This window comes from Rana temporaria, chromosome 6 (genome assembly GCF_905171775.1).
Source record: "Rana temporaria chromosome 6, aRanTem1.1, whole genome shotgun sequence".
Taxonomy (NCBI): Eukaryota; Metazoa; Chordata; class Amphibia; order Anura; family Ranidae; genus Rana; species Rana temporaria.
This window is the reverse complement of record NC_053494.1, coordinates 38,619,511-38,629,827: the sequence shown is the minus strand read 5'-3', so window position 1 is coordinate 38,629,827 and position 10,317 is coordinate 38,619,511. Positions and strand designations below refer to the sequence as shown.

Sequence of the window (10,317 nt, the reverse complement as noted above, 5' to 3'; positions counted from 1 at the left end):
CGCGGTGATGACGAGTTTAAAAAAATCTATGCTCCGCCCACCCGCTCGGGTCTATAATTTTTCTGGACCCGAAAATTGCATGCGCAAAAAAAAACAGCGGTATAGTCGCGAATGCTTGGTAAAGCACCACAAACAGCTGTTTCGTGGCGTGTTCAAGACTTTTTATAAGTCCAGGATTTTTTTAGAACACCGGCAGACATTGCGTCCGTCTGACCCGCTGATTGGCTCCCCTTCTGGCCAATCGTCATTTCGCGCAACAGAGTCGCCCCTGCCGCAGCAGTATATCTGCGGTAGGCCGTTTTTAAAGCGGTGGTTCACCCACAATAACAACATTCTAGCATTAAATTAAGCATAGTAGCGCGAGCTACAGTATGCCTTTATTTATTTATTTTGCCCCGTACTCACTGTGCAATCCTATAGTGAAGATTCCGACTCCCCGCGGGGAATGGGCGTTCCTATCCAGAGGGAAGATGATTGACGGCCGGCTCTGGCACGTCACACTCCCCGAAGATAGCCGGAGTAGGTCTCGGCTCTTCACGGCGCCTGCGCACAGACTATGCGCAGGCGCCGTGAAGAGCCAAGTCCTATTTCGGCTATTTCCGGAGAAGCGCGACGCGCCAGAGCCGGCCGTCAATCATCTTCCCTCTGGATAGGAACGCCCATTCCCCGCGGGGAGTCGGAATCTTCACTATAGGATTACACAGTGAGTACGGGGCAAAATAAATAAATAAAGGCATACTGTAGCTCGCGCTACTATGCCTAGTTTTATGCTAGAAGAAAAAAAAAAATTTATAGGGTGAACCCCCTCTTTAAGTAATTAGAGGAGAATTATACAAAAAATAAAGATTAGTTAAACCCACAAGTGATTTTTTTTACTGGTATTATTGCTTTCTATTGGCTTTTGACGTTCACAAATGCAGCAATTTAGAAATGTAGCACTGGGAAACACGTTTTGGAAGATAAATAGAGCATTTTATATACAACTATATAGATCAGACCAACATGAGGGACAAATAAGGAGGAACGAGGAACTTTATTCCAAATGAGGGAGTTGTGATGATGCCTCCAGCATCTCCTTTTATCAGGACAGGAGAAGTATCTGATGATGAGCCGCTACCCTCAGCAACCACAACAAAGATGGCGGCGGTGCCTCTCGCAATCAGCTGATGTATAAGGCCCCGCCTCTCTGGTCCCTGTCTGGGGGCGGGGCTGCGGTTCCCGGCTTAGCTGGATAGCGGGGTGGTTAGAGCAGCCTGGAGATCGGATCGGAGCGGTCCGGGTGTTGTCATCCTCCGGCTACATGAGGACGATCGGCTGCAGGCATGGCGTGTGTGTGACCCTAGGGAGGCCCGCAGGTATGTGTGTGTGTTGTACTCTCATCCCATCAGCTGACAGCGCCGCTCTATGGCGACCCCCTCCTCTTCTTCCCTGGAGGGCCCGGGGGAGATGTGTACTGACTCGCTCCATACAGCTGCCTGCACATCAAACACCCCATCCAGGGGGGGAGGAGGGGGGGAGTGTATACACTGTACACTGTATACTGTATACCTTCCTCCACACTGGGAGCTTGCTGCACACAGGGGATCGCCTACAGATCTGCTCCCTGCAGATACAACATCCTTAAAGGAACAGTCCACCCAAAAGTGGTTGGCAATAAATCGCTGCAAAAGAATGTACATTGGGCTTCAGGTGTAATGTGCACTGCATGTTCCTACATCATGGCACGCTTTCCTACATTATGGCACACTTACCTGGCATGGGATCCCCCCTCCAGCATTGCCCTGTGTCTTCTCCCCGCGTTCCAACTCTTTGGCCGCAAAGATATCCCTCCCAACCATGTGTATGGGAGTCATCGGGGCGCAGAGCGGTGCCTTACATGTGCGCATGCGTGGCTCTGTGTACACAAACACGCAGGGAGAAGGGACTAGTACCTGTCAGCAGGTGTGTTTTTTGTTTTTTTTGGGGGGGGGTTTGTTTACCCTTTGTTGACAGAGCTGGTTTTGCATTGCCGGTCAGTTCACACCATAGAAATGCAGTCTGGACGCGTTTCCAGATGCTTTTCTGCATGCGTGTTTTTGATGTGTTCCAGTGCCCCCCCCACCCCTCCCTTTCTTAACCTTAAGACCCCTTTCACACTGGGTCGCTTTGCAGGCGCTATAACGTTAAAAATAGCACCTGAAACAGCCGCTGCTGTCTCTCCGGTGTGACAGCCCCCGAGGGTTTTCACACTGGAGCAGTGAGCTAGCAGGACGGTAAAAAAAAGTCCTGCTAGCCGCATCTTTGGAGCGTTGTATCTACCGCTCCTCCACCGAAATCAGTGGGCACCGTGGCTATACCGCCGGCAGGCGCTTTGCGGTGGGTTTAACCCATTCTAGTGCAGTGAAATTGACAGTGAAGCGATGCTAAAAATAGTGGCGCTTTACCGCCGATGCTGCCCCCGCCCCAGTGTGAAAGGGGCCTTAGGGCCAGTTCACACCAGATGCAGTCCAGTGCCTTTTTTTTTTTTTCTGCATCAAAAACACATTGGAAAGTCCGTTTTATATGATTTTCAATTGCATAGTTCACACCAGTGCTTGCAGTTCCAGAAAAAAAAGTAGAACATGCTACTTTTTTTTTTTTTTCCTGGACTGGAACGCTGTAAAACGCATAAACACACTCTAACACACATGTCCCTATTTAGGGCCAGTTCACACCAGATGGAGTTTTGTGCGCTTTTTTTTTTCTGCACTAAAAATGCACGCACAGGGTTTTCCATGCATTCCAATGGCTTTAGTTCCCACCAATGCAGTCAGTTTCTGCACCGGAAACTGCATGGTGTAAACTAGAGCCATTAGAATGCATGGAAAACCCTGTGCGTGCATTTAGTGCAGAAAAAAGCGCACAACTGCATCTGGTGTGAACCGGCCCTTAAGGTGAAGAGAAAATGGGGGGGGGGGGGGGGGAGAGAGAGTGCACCAAAAATGTGCATGCAGAAAAGCATCTGGGATGCGTTTCTATGGTGTGAACTTCCCCTAATTGCACACACTTTTAAAAAAACAAGCTGTCAACCTATAGAGTGCAGGGCACAGCCCCACTGCATGGAAGGAATTTTTTTTTTTTTTTTGCCCGGAGTCCTTCTTTAAATTTAAAAGTAATCTTGACAGGAGTTCAGCTTTTAATTTTATTTTCTGAAAGCAGACACCCCAGAGAATAAAATAGCGGTGTTTCCAATGTATTTTTTTTTTCATACAATATTAGCACAATGTACGAAACAGAGTTTCAGTAAAAATACACTAGTTTTAGGGCACATAAAAGTTTTATATTGCTAAATTTTTGGGGAATCTATATAAGATGAGGTTGCACCAAGTTAATGGATATCCAACATGCCAAAGCTTAAAATTAAATAAAGGTTGTATTTAATCTATCACATAAGGGACAAAAAAGTCCCATGTGACGCTTTTTTTGGTGACAGGTTCTCTTTAATGAGAAGGCTCTTAAAGCGGAGTTCAGACTTAAACAAAATCATTAAAAAAAAATTTTAAAGTCAGCAGCTACAAATACTTAAGGTCAACTTCCTTCCGGCCCCATGGTGCCCTGGGAGGAAGTGGGAGCTGAAACCCTCTAAAACACAGGTCTCAAACACAAGGCCCGCGGGCCGAATCCGGCCCTCCAGGCCATTTCATGTGACCCTCGCACCTCTCCTGCAGCTGTAGGAGAGCTCCAGTCCTCCTCCAGACCCTTACTTTCTGCTTTCAAGCAATGCATCCAGCTCCTTCCCAGCAGCATAAGGAAATGGGGTACACTGTGATGTAAGGGAGAGTGGGGGACTCAACTTCTGATGGTGGGGTGGCTCTTGACATCTAATGTAAGGGGAGGGGATGCGCTGGACATCTAATTTTACAGATACATCCGCTCCTTTTGAGGGCAATCATAATGCTGATGTGGCCCTCAATGAAATTGAGTTTGACACCCCTGCTCTAAAAAGAGGGCCAAATGTGACATGTCAGGGGGTCATCTTCCCTTAAAGCGGAAGTCTTGTTCGTTTTTTTTTTTTTTCTTTTAAACTAACAAACATGTTATACTTGCCTCCTCTGTGGTTTTGCACAGAGCAGCCCAGACCCTCCTCTTCTCTGGTTCCTCTTCTGTGCTCCTGGCCCCTCCTGTTGAGTGCCCCCACAGCAATCAGTTTCCTATGGGGGCACCCGAGCCGAGTAACAGCTCCCTGTGTCCATTCAGACACGGAGCCCTATTTCTGACTCGCGCCCCTCTCTCCCCTGATTGGCTAACTGACTTTAATTGACAGCAGTGGGAGCCAATGGCGCCACTTCTTTGTCTCCTCCAATTAGGAGGAGAGTCCCGGGCAGCCGAGGAACTTGTGTACATCGCTGGAGGAAGATGGGGCTCAGGTAAGTACTAGGGGATGCTGGTGGAGGGCTGCTGCACACAGAAAGTTTTTGTATCTTAATGTATAGAATGTTGAGGTAACAAACCTTCTGCCTTTACAACCACTTTAAAGACTCCTGATGTCTCACCTATCTTTCACTGAAACTAATGCACTGGGGGTCAGTGAAGTTTTAGACAACACTTCTGGGTCATTAGCAGGTAGCGTCTGTTCTGATCCCTCTCCCCTTTACCCAGAAGCACCCGCTATGGCTGTCCAATGGGTGCGCCGAGCCCAAAAAAACATGGCGGGGCATTGGCCAGGGGGGTGAGGGGAGCTGCTGTTCTGCAGTTACTGGGTTGTGTGGAAGTGATTTGCCAGCTGCACAGCCATCGGTGGCTTCAGCTGCCAGGGGGTGTGTAAAACCTGCTGAAGCCACCAATGTTTTACATACATTGGTGGCATATAAAGAGTAATTCCACACTTTACACAAAATAAAAAAGGCAGCTTTGTTGCAAAATGTTGAACCTCCTGTGTCTAAAAAAAACTGAAATCCTAACGAATGAAAGTACAATTATGTACCTGCAACAATTTTATTATCCCTAGGCCACCTTTAAACACCTTAACAGTTGACCACTTTAGATTTACACAGGAGGTCTGTTGCTAGAATTCCTGCTCTTGATCTGACTATGGGGTGATACCTCACATGTGTGGTGCGATGGCTGTTCATGTATGCATGCGGGGCCTATGTATGCAATTGCAATTGTGCTCGGGGACGGGGGCGCTTCTAAAAAAAATTAGAAGTCCATTTGGGCTTCTAGAAAGAGTGGGTTTGATCTGTTGAAGGATCCATTGGAGAGTTGGTCACATATTTTGGCCTTTATAGATGGGTTGTCAAGTGTCTGCGAAAATATTTGGCATGTAGTGATGTTCAAACCCTGACTGCTTTGGTCTTGTCTTCTGGGCTTCTAGAAAGGGTTAGATTTGCTGAAGGATCTGATGATCACCTGGGCTTCCAGGAAGGGTGGGTTTGATTTGTTGAGCCCTGGTTCACACTGGGTACGATTTGGAACGATTTGAGATGCGATTTGACATGTCAAATCGCATCTCAAATTGGCGGCAATTGTCGGCAATGGCAAAAATTTCAAAAAGTAGTTCCTGTACTACTTTTTGCGATTTCGGGCCGCGATTTACATTAAATTGCGGCCGAAATCGCGGCAAAATCGCAGCCGCGAAATCGCGGTAAAATCGCGCATTTTACCGCGATTTTGAATTTGCAGCAGTGTGAACCTTGGCTGAAGGATTCATTTGAGAGATGGTCACATATTTTGGTTATGTAGATAGGTGGTCATGTGTCTGCTAAAACATTTGGCATATAATGTCCAAACCGTGACGGCTTTGGTCTTGTCACCTGGGCTTCGGTAGAGTTTCAAATTAAATTTTTTATTTTTTTTTGCTGCCACATTATTCTTGGAATTTTTTGCCAACACCGAAGTTCAAAGCCATCAATTCTTCTCATATTTTGCTTCTTTATTGTTCAGCTTTTACATCTGTAGAGTAACAGACTATGCTGTATCCTGGACAATTCTGATATTTTATTTTTATGTATTTTTATTACACACATCTGTCGATTTTTAAGATCTTTTTTGGTGTCTTTCGTCTTTGTCCAAGTAGCAGTCTGTCATCTTTAACCCCTGAACACCCCTAGCTCTGCCCTATTTTTTAGTACCTTCCCACAAGGGAGTGTTCCCATTTCTGCTACTACACTGGTGTGTACACTCATGGGGTCGAGTGGGTCAACGGGCTGGAACATCGGTCCTTAAGTATCTTAAAGGGGTTGTAAAGGAGAGAATTTTTTTCATAATAAGCATCCTTTACCCACAGACATTCCTCTTTTTACTTCCTCATTGTTTTTGCTCAGAAGTTGCTCTATTTCTTCTCTGTTCACTTCCTGCTTGTCTGATTTTTGTTTCTCACCACCGTGATGGGAGGCTTTACTGCAGTGGTCAGTAACGTGCTCACCCCCTCCTGGGAACTACATCTGTGTGGCAGGACGCTCTCTACGTGTTAGAGACTTCAAGGAGGTGTGAATTACTGGGCGTGCCGCAATGCATACTGGGAAATTTAGTTCTTACATGAACGAGCACCGCAAACCAGGAAGTGAATGAGAGAACAGAAACTAGAACACCGGAGGTGATATAGATAAAGGAATTTAATAGGTATTTACTCGTTTTAACAGAATCATTACACTATTTTGTCTGTCTACCCTGCAGACATTAATTTTAGGCAACATTTTATTTTCCTTTACAACTCCTTTGAGACTTGTACACAAGATGAGAATATCAGACAAATGCTCGTCAGTTTCTTCTTTCTTTTTATGCAAATCAGGGCTCAAGTCCTGTGGGAACGGAGTCCCTGCACTTTTTTCACAGCAGGAACGCAGTTCCCTTTGCAGGACTAGAGCAGCCAAGCCGCCCGAGCCAATCCTTCACTAAGCGGCGATGCCCAGCTCGAGTCACTGTCAGGGGCAGGCGAACCTTAGTAATCCCTTATGTTACTGGCCGCTTCCTGTATATGGATTCATCGGGTAGTGTGCGGGTATTCCATCACTTCCTCGATGCCGCAATGTCTCCTGGGAGCTTTTGTCATTGTTCCCAGGAGACATTGCGGAGGTCTGCCGTGCGTTATCGCGAAATTTAGAAAGAACTTGCTGCCAGTAACATAAAGGATTACTAAGTTACAGTGGATCGAAAAAAAAAAAACATGCGGTTTAGTAATTATGCATATGAGCATATCTATTTTTTATTTTTTTTTGGTGGGGGAGTGGATCTTGGGTGGGAGTTCCCACACTTTTTTTTCCCCCAGGACTTGACCCCTGATGCAAATCTCATATCGAAAATCAATAGGTTACCGAAGTTATGAAAATTCTAGTACGACAGAATACAACTTTGGAAGTGATGTAATGTACTCTCATTTCCGAACATGCAATATTTTGGCCCTTTTTTTCGCACTAATACTATACCGATTACATGAAAATTATTTTATTTAATTCTGGTATCTTGTGCAAAAAAATTCATGGTTGTCCCCTTGGATAATTTTGCATGAACTGTCGTGATAAGCTCTTGAAAGGTGTGTGTGTGTGTGTGTGTGTGCACATACATACATACATACATACATACATACATACATACATACATACATACATACATACATACATACATACATACATACATACATACATTTCTTAAACGTGTCGGAATAAGATTTGGATTTTAAGTGGTTAAACTTCCTTCATTTACACACTCTACTCTAAGAAGGAAGTTGGTTACAAACTTGGCAGACTGCCTGGATTTTTTTCTTTACAACACAAGTTTATCCCTTTGATCTAAGAAGGAAGCGTTAGTTACAATGTTTCCTGTTAAGAACTTGGCAGACTGCCCGGATATTTTCTTTTGACAGCTGAGTGAGCAGATAAAGTCTCTCCACTTCTAATATGAAAAGATCGTCAAACTCTGTACTGGCGATCGTCACGGGGGTTGAATCGAGATCACTATTTTTTAACGCTTAATTGTGCAGCTCTAACATCACTTTTATGTATTCAGACCCTTTACTCAGTACTTTAACCACTTAACCCCCGAACCTGTTTTTCAGATTCGGCGTTAACAAGACTAAAACAGTTTTTATTTTTTGCTAGAAAATTTTATATATATATATATATATATATATATATATATATATATATATATATATATATATATATATATATATATATATATATATATATATATATATATATATATATATATATATATATATATATATATATATATATATATATATTTTACTAATAAATAGAGGCAGTTTTATAATTTAAGTTGAAGGTTCACTTTTTAGACTTGGAGTCCATGTTGTGCAGAGCTGGAAGCTCCAGCAGCATATTGTTGTTACTGGACTCTACTAAAACAGTTTATCTTATCAGAGTACGCTCATAACTAAAATATGTTTTTGATGGATGAAGATCGCAGTGTGATCATCATAATTTCATCACTTATTTAGCTTGGCAGACTATCTGCTCCATCCTGGCTGAGATTTTGAACATGAGGTACAGTCTAAACAATTTCAACAACGATTTTTGGACTCGTATCCTATGTCCAACCCCCCCCCCCCCCCTCCCAATGCCAGTTCCTGGCTATTACAATAATTTAATTTGAAAAAGTATAATCTGGAAAAATATGGAGGTGTAAATCTAGCCTTCAGTTGGATTTGCACTTTGCTTGATGCATTTTTCTTTTGAAATTTGATGAACACACCACTAAGGTACTCATCAAATCACCTCATGATGCATGTTGACTTTCAGTACAAAGTACTTACTTTGGGGTTCATTTACTAAAACTGGAGAATGCAAAATTTGGTGCCGCTGTGCAAGGTTGACAATCGGCTTCTAACTTCAGCTTATTCAGTTAAAGTGGTAGTAAACTCTGTACCACTTCTACCTACAGGTAAGCCTATAATGAGGCTTACCTGTAGTTACTGTGAATATCTCTAAACTTTCACTGTTTAGGAGATATTCAGAGTGATGCAGCCGGTTATGGCTCCAGCGCATGTGCTTTTGAAGGTCCGGCATACAGTGCTGGACATTTAGAGCCCACGCCGTAAACGTCAGCTTCCACGGGCGTATGTGGGAATGGCGTCATTGCGTCCCAGGCCTCTTATGTAGCCGGAGGCCACAAACCCGGGAGAAAGACCGAGTGAAGATGGAAGCCCTTTCAGCGGTGATGGCTCAATGCTGGAGGGCTTAGTTTTAAGGTAAGTCTCTCATAATGTGCTAGTATGCGGCGATTACTAGCATATGACTTTGCCTTGCAGGGGATTTATTTTTTATTTTTATTCAACTGCGGTTTACTACCACTTTAAAGCGGGAGTTCACCCATTTGTATTTTTTTTTTTTTCTTTTCCCCTTAGATTCCTGCTCGTTTTGTCTAGGGGAATCGGCTATTTGTTTTAAAATATGATCCGTACTTACCGTTTTCGAGATGCATCTTCTCCGTCGCTTCCGGGGTATGGGTTTTCGGGAGCGGGTGTTCCTTCTTGATTGACAGTCTTCCGAGAGGCTTCAGACGGTCGCATCCATCGCGTCACTAGTAGCCGAAAGAAGCCGAACGTCGGTGCGGCTCTATACTGTGCCTGCGCACCGACGTTCGGCTTCTTTCGGAAAATCGTGACACGATGGATGCGACCGTCGGAAGCCTCTCGGAAGACTGTCAATCAAGAAGGAACGCCCAGTCCCGCAGCCCATACCCGGAAGCGACGGAGAGGATGCATCTCGTAAACGGGTAAGTATGGATCATATTTTAAAACAAATAGCCGATTCCCCTAGACAAAACGAGCATCCAGCTATGGAGAAAATGTGTTCTCCATGGGTGAACCTCCGCTTTAAGCTTTGATGAAAAAAAGCTGGAAGCTAATTGGATTCTATGCTTGGCTGCACCAGGTTTTGCACTCTACAGTTTTAGTAAATCAACCTCAACATATGTTGATACCTGTGTTTTTTTATGTCAATGGAAAACGCACCACGAGTACATATTCACTTCCAGTGGTAAGTCTGGTTTGAGCTGCGGCAACATGCCAGGACCTACAGTTCATTCATGAAGTATTCAGACCCTTCACATTTTTACAGTGTTCCATTTTGGCAAAAATTAAAATCACGATTTTTTTTTTCCCCTTAGAAGATATATCACGACTCTTGCGGTGTAACATCTTCTTTAACATTAAAACCCAAAAATTGGGCTAACTTTACTGTATTTTAAAAAAAAAAATTGCATTTGAAAGACCGCTAGGCAAATACAGTGTGACATAAAATATTGCAGCAATTGCCACTTTATTCCCTAGGGCAGGGTCTGACAAATTTGCTTGGAATCTAGGAGCAGCTAAACGTTAGGAGCCAGAATACGCACCCC

The 10,317-nt window shown here is 44.1% G+C and overlaps 1 protein-coding gene across 1 annotated transcript in view; it reads left to right on the top strand.

The window, feature by feature from the left end:
- Window positions 1-1,182: 1,182 nt before the first annotated feature.
- Window positions 1,183-10,317, top strand: part of CHST12 (carbohydrate sulfotransferase 12) — a 30,973-nt gene continuing 21,838 nt past the window's right edge. Inside the window, exon 1 of the mRNA XM_040356680.1 lies at window positions 1,183-1,355. The gene's annotated coding sequence lies outside the window, so the exon portion shown is untranslated. The remainder of the gene's footprint in view (window positions 1,356-10,317) is intronic.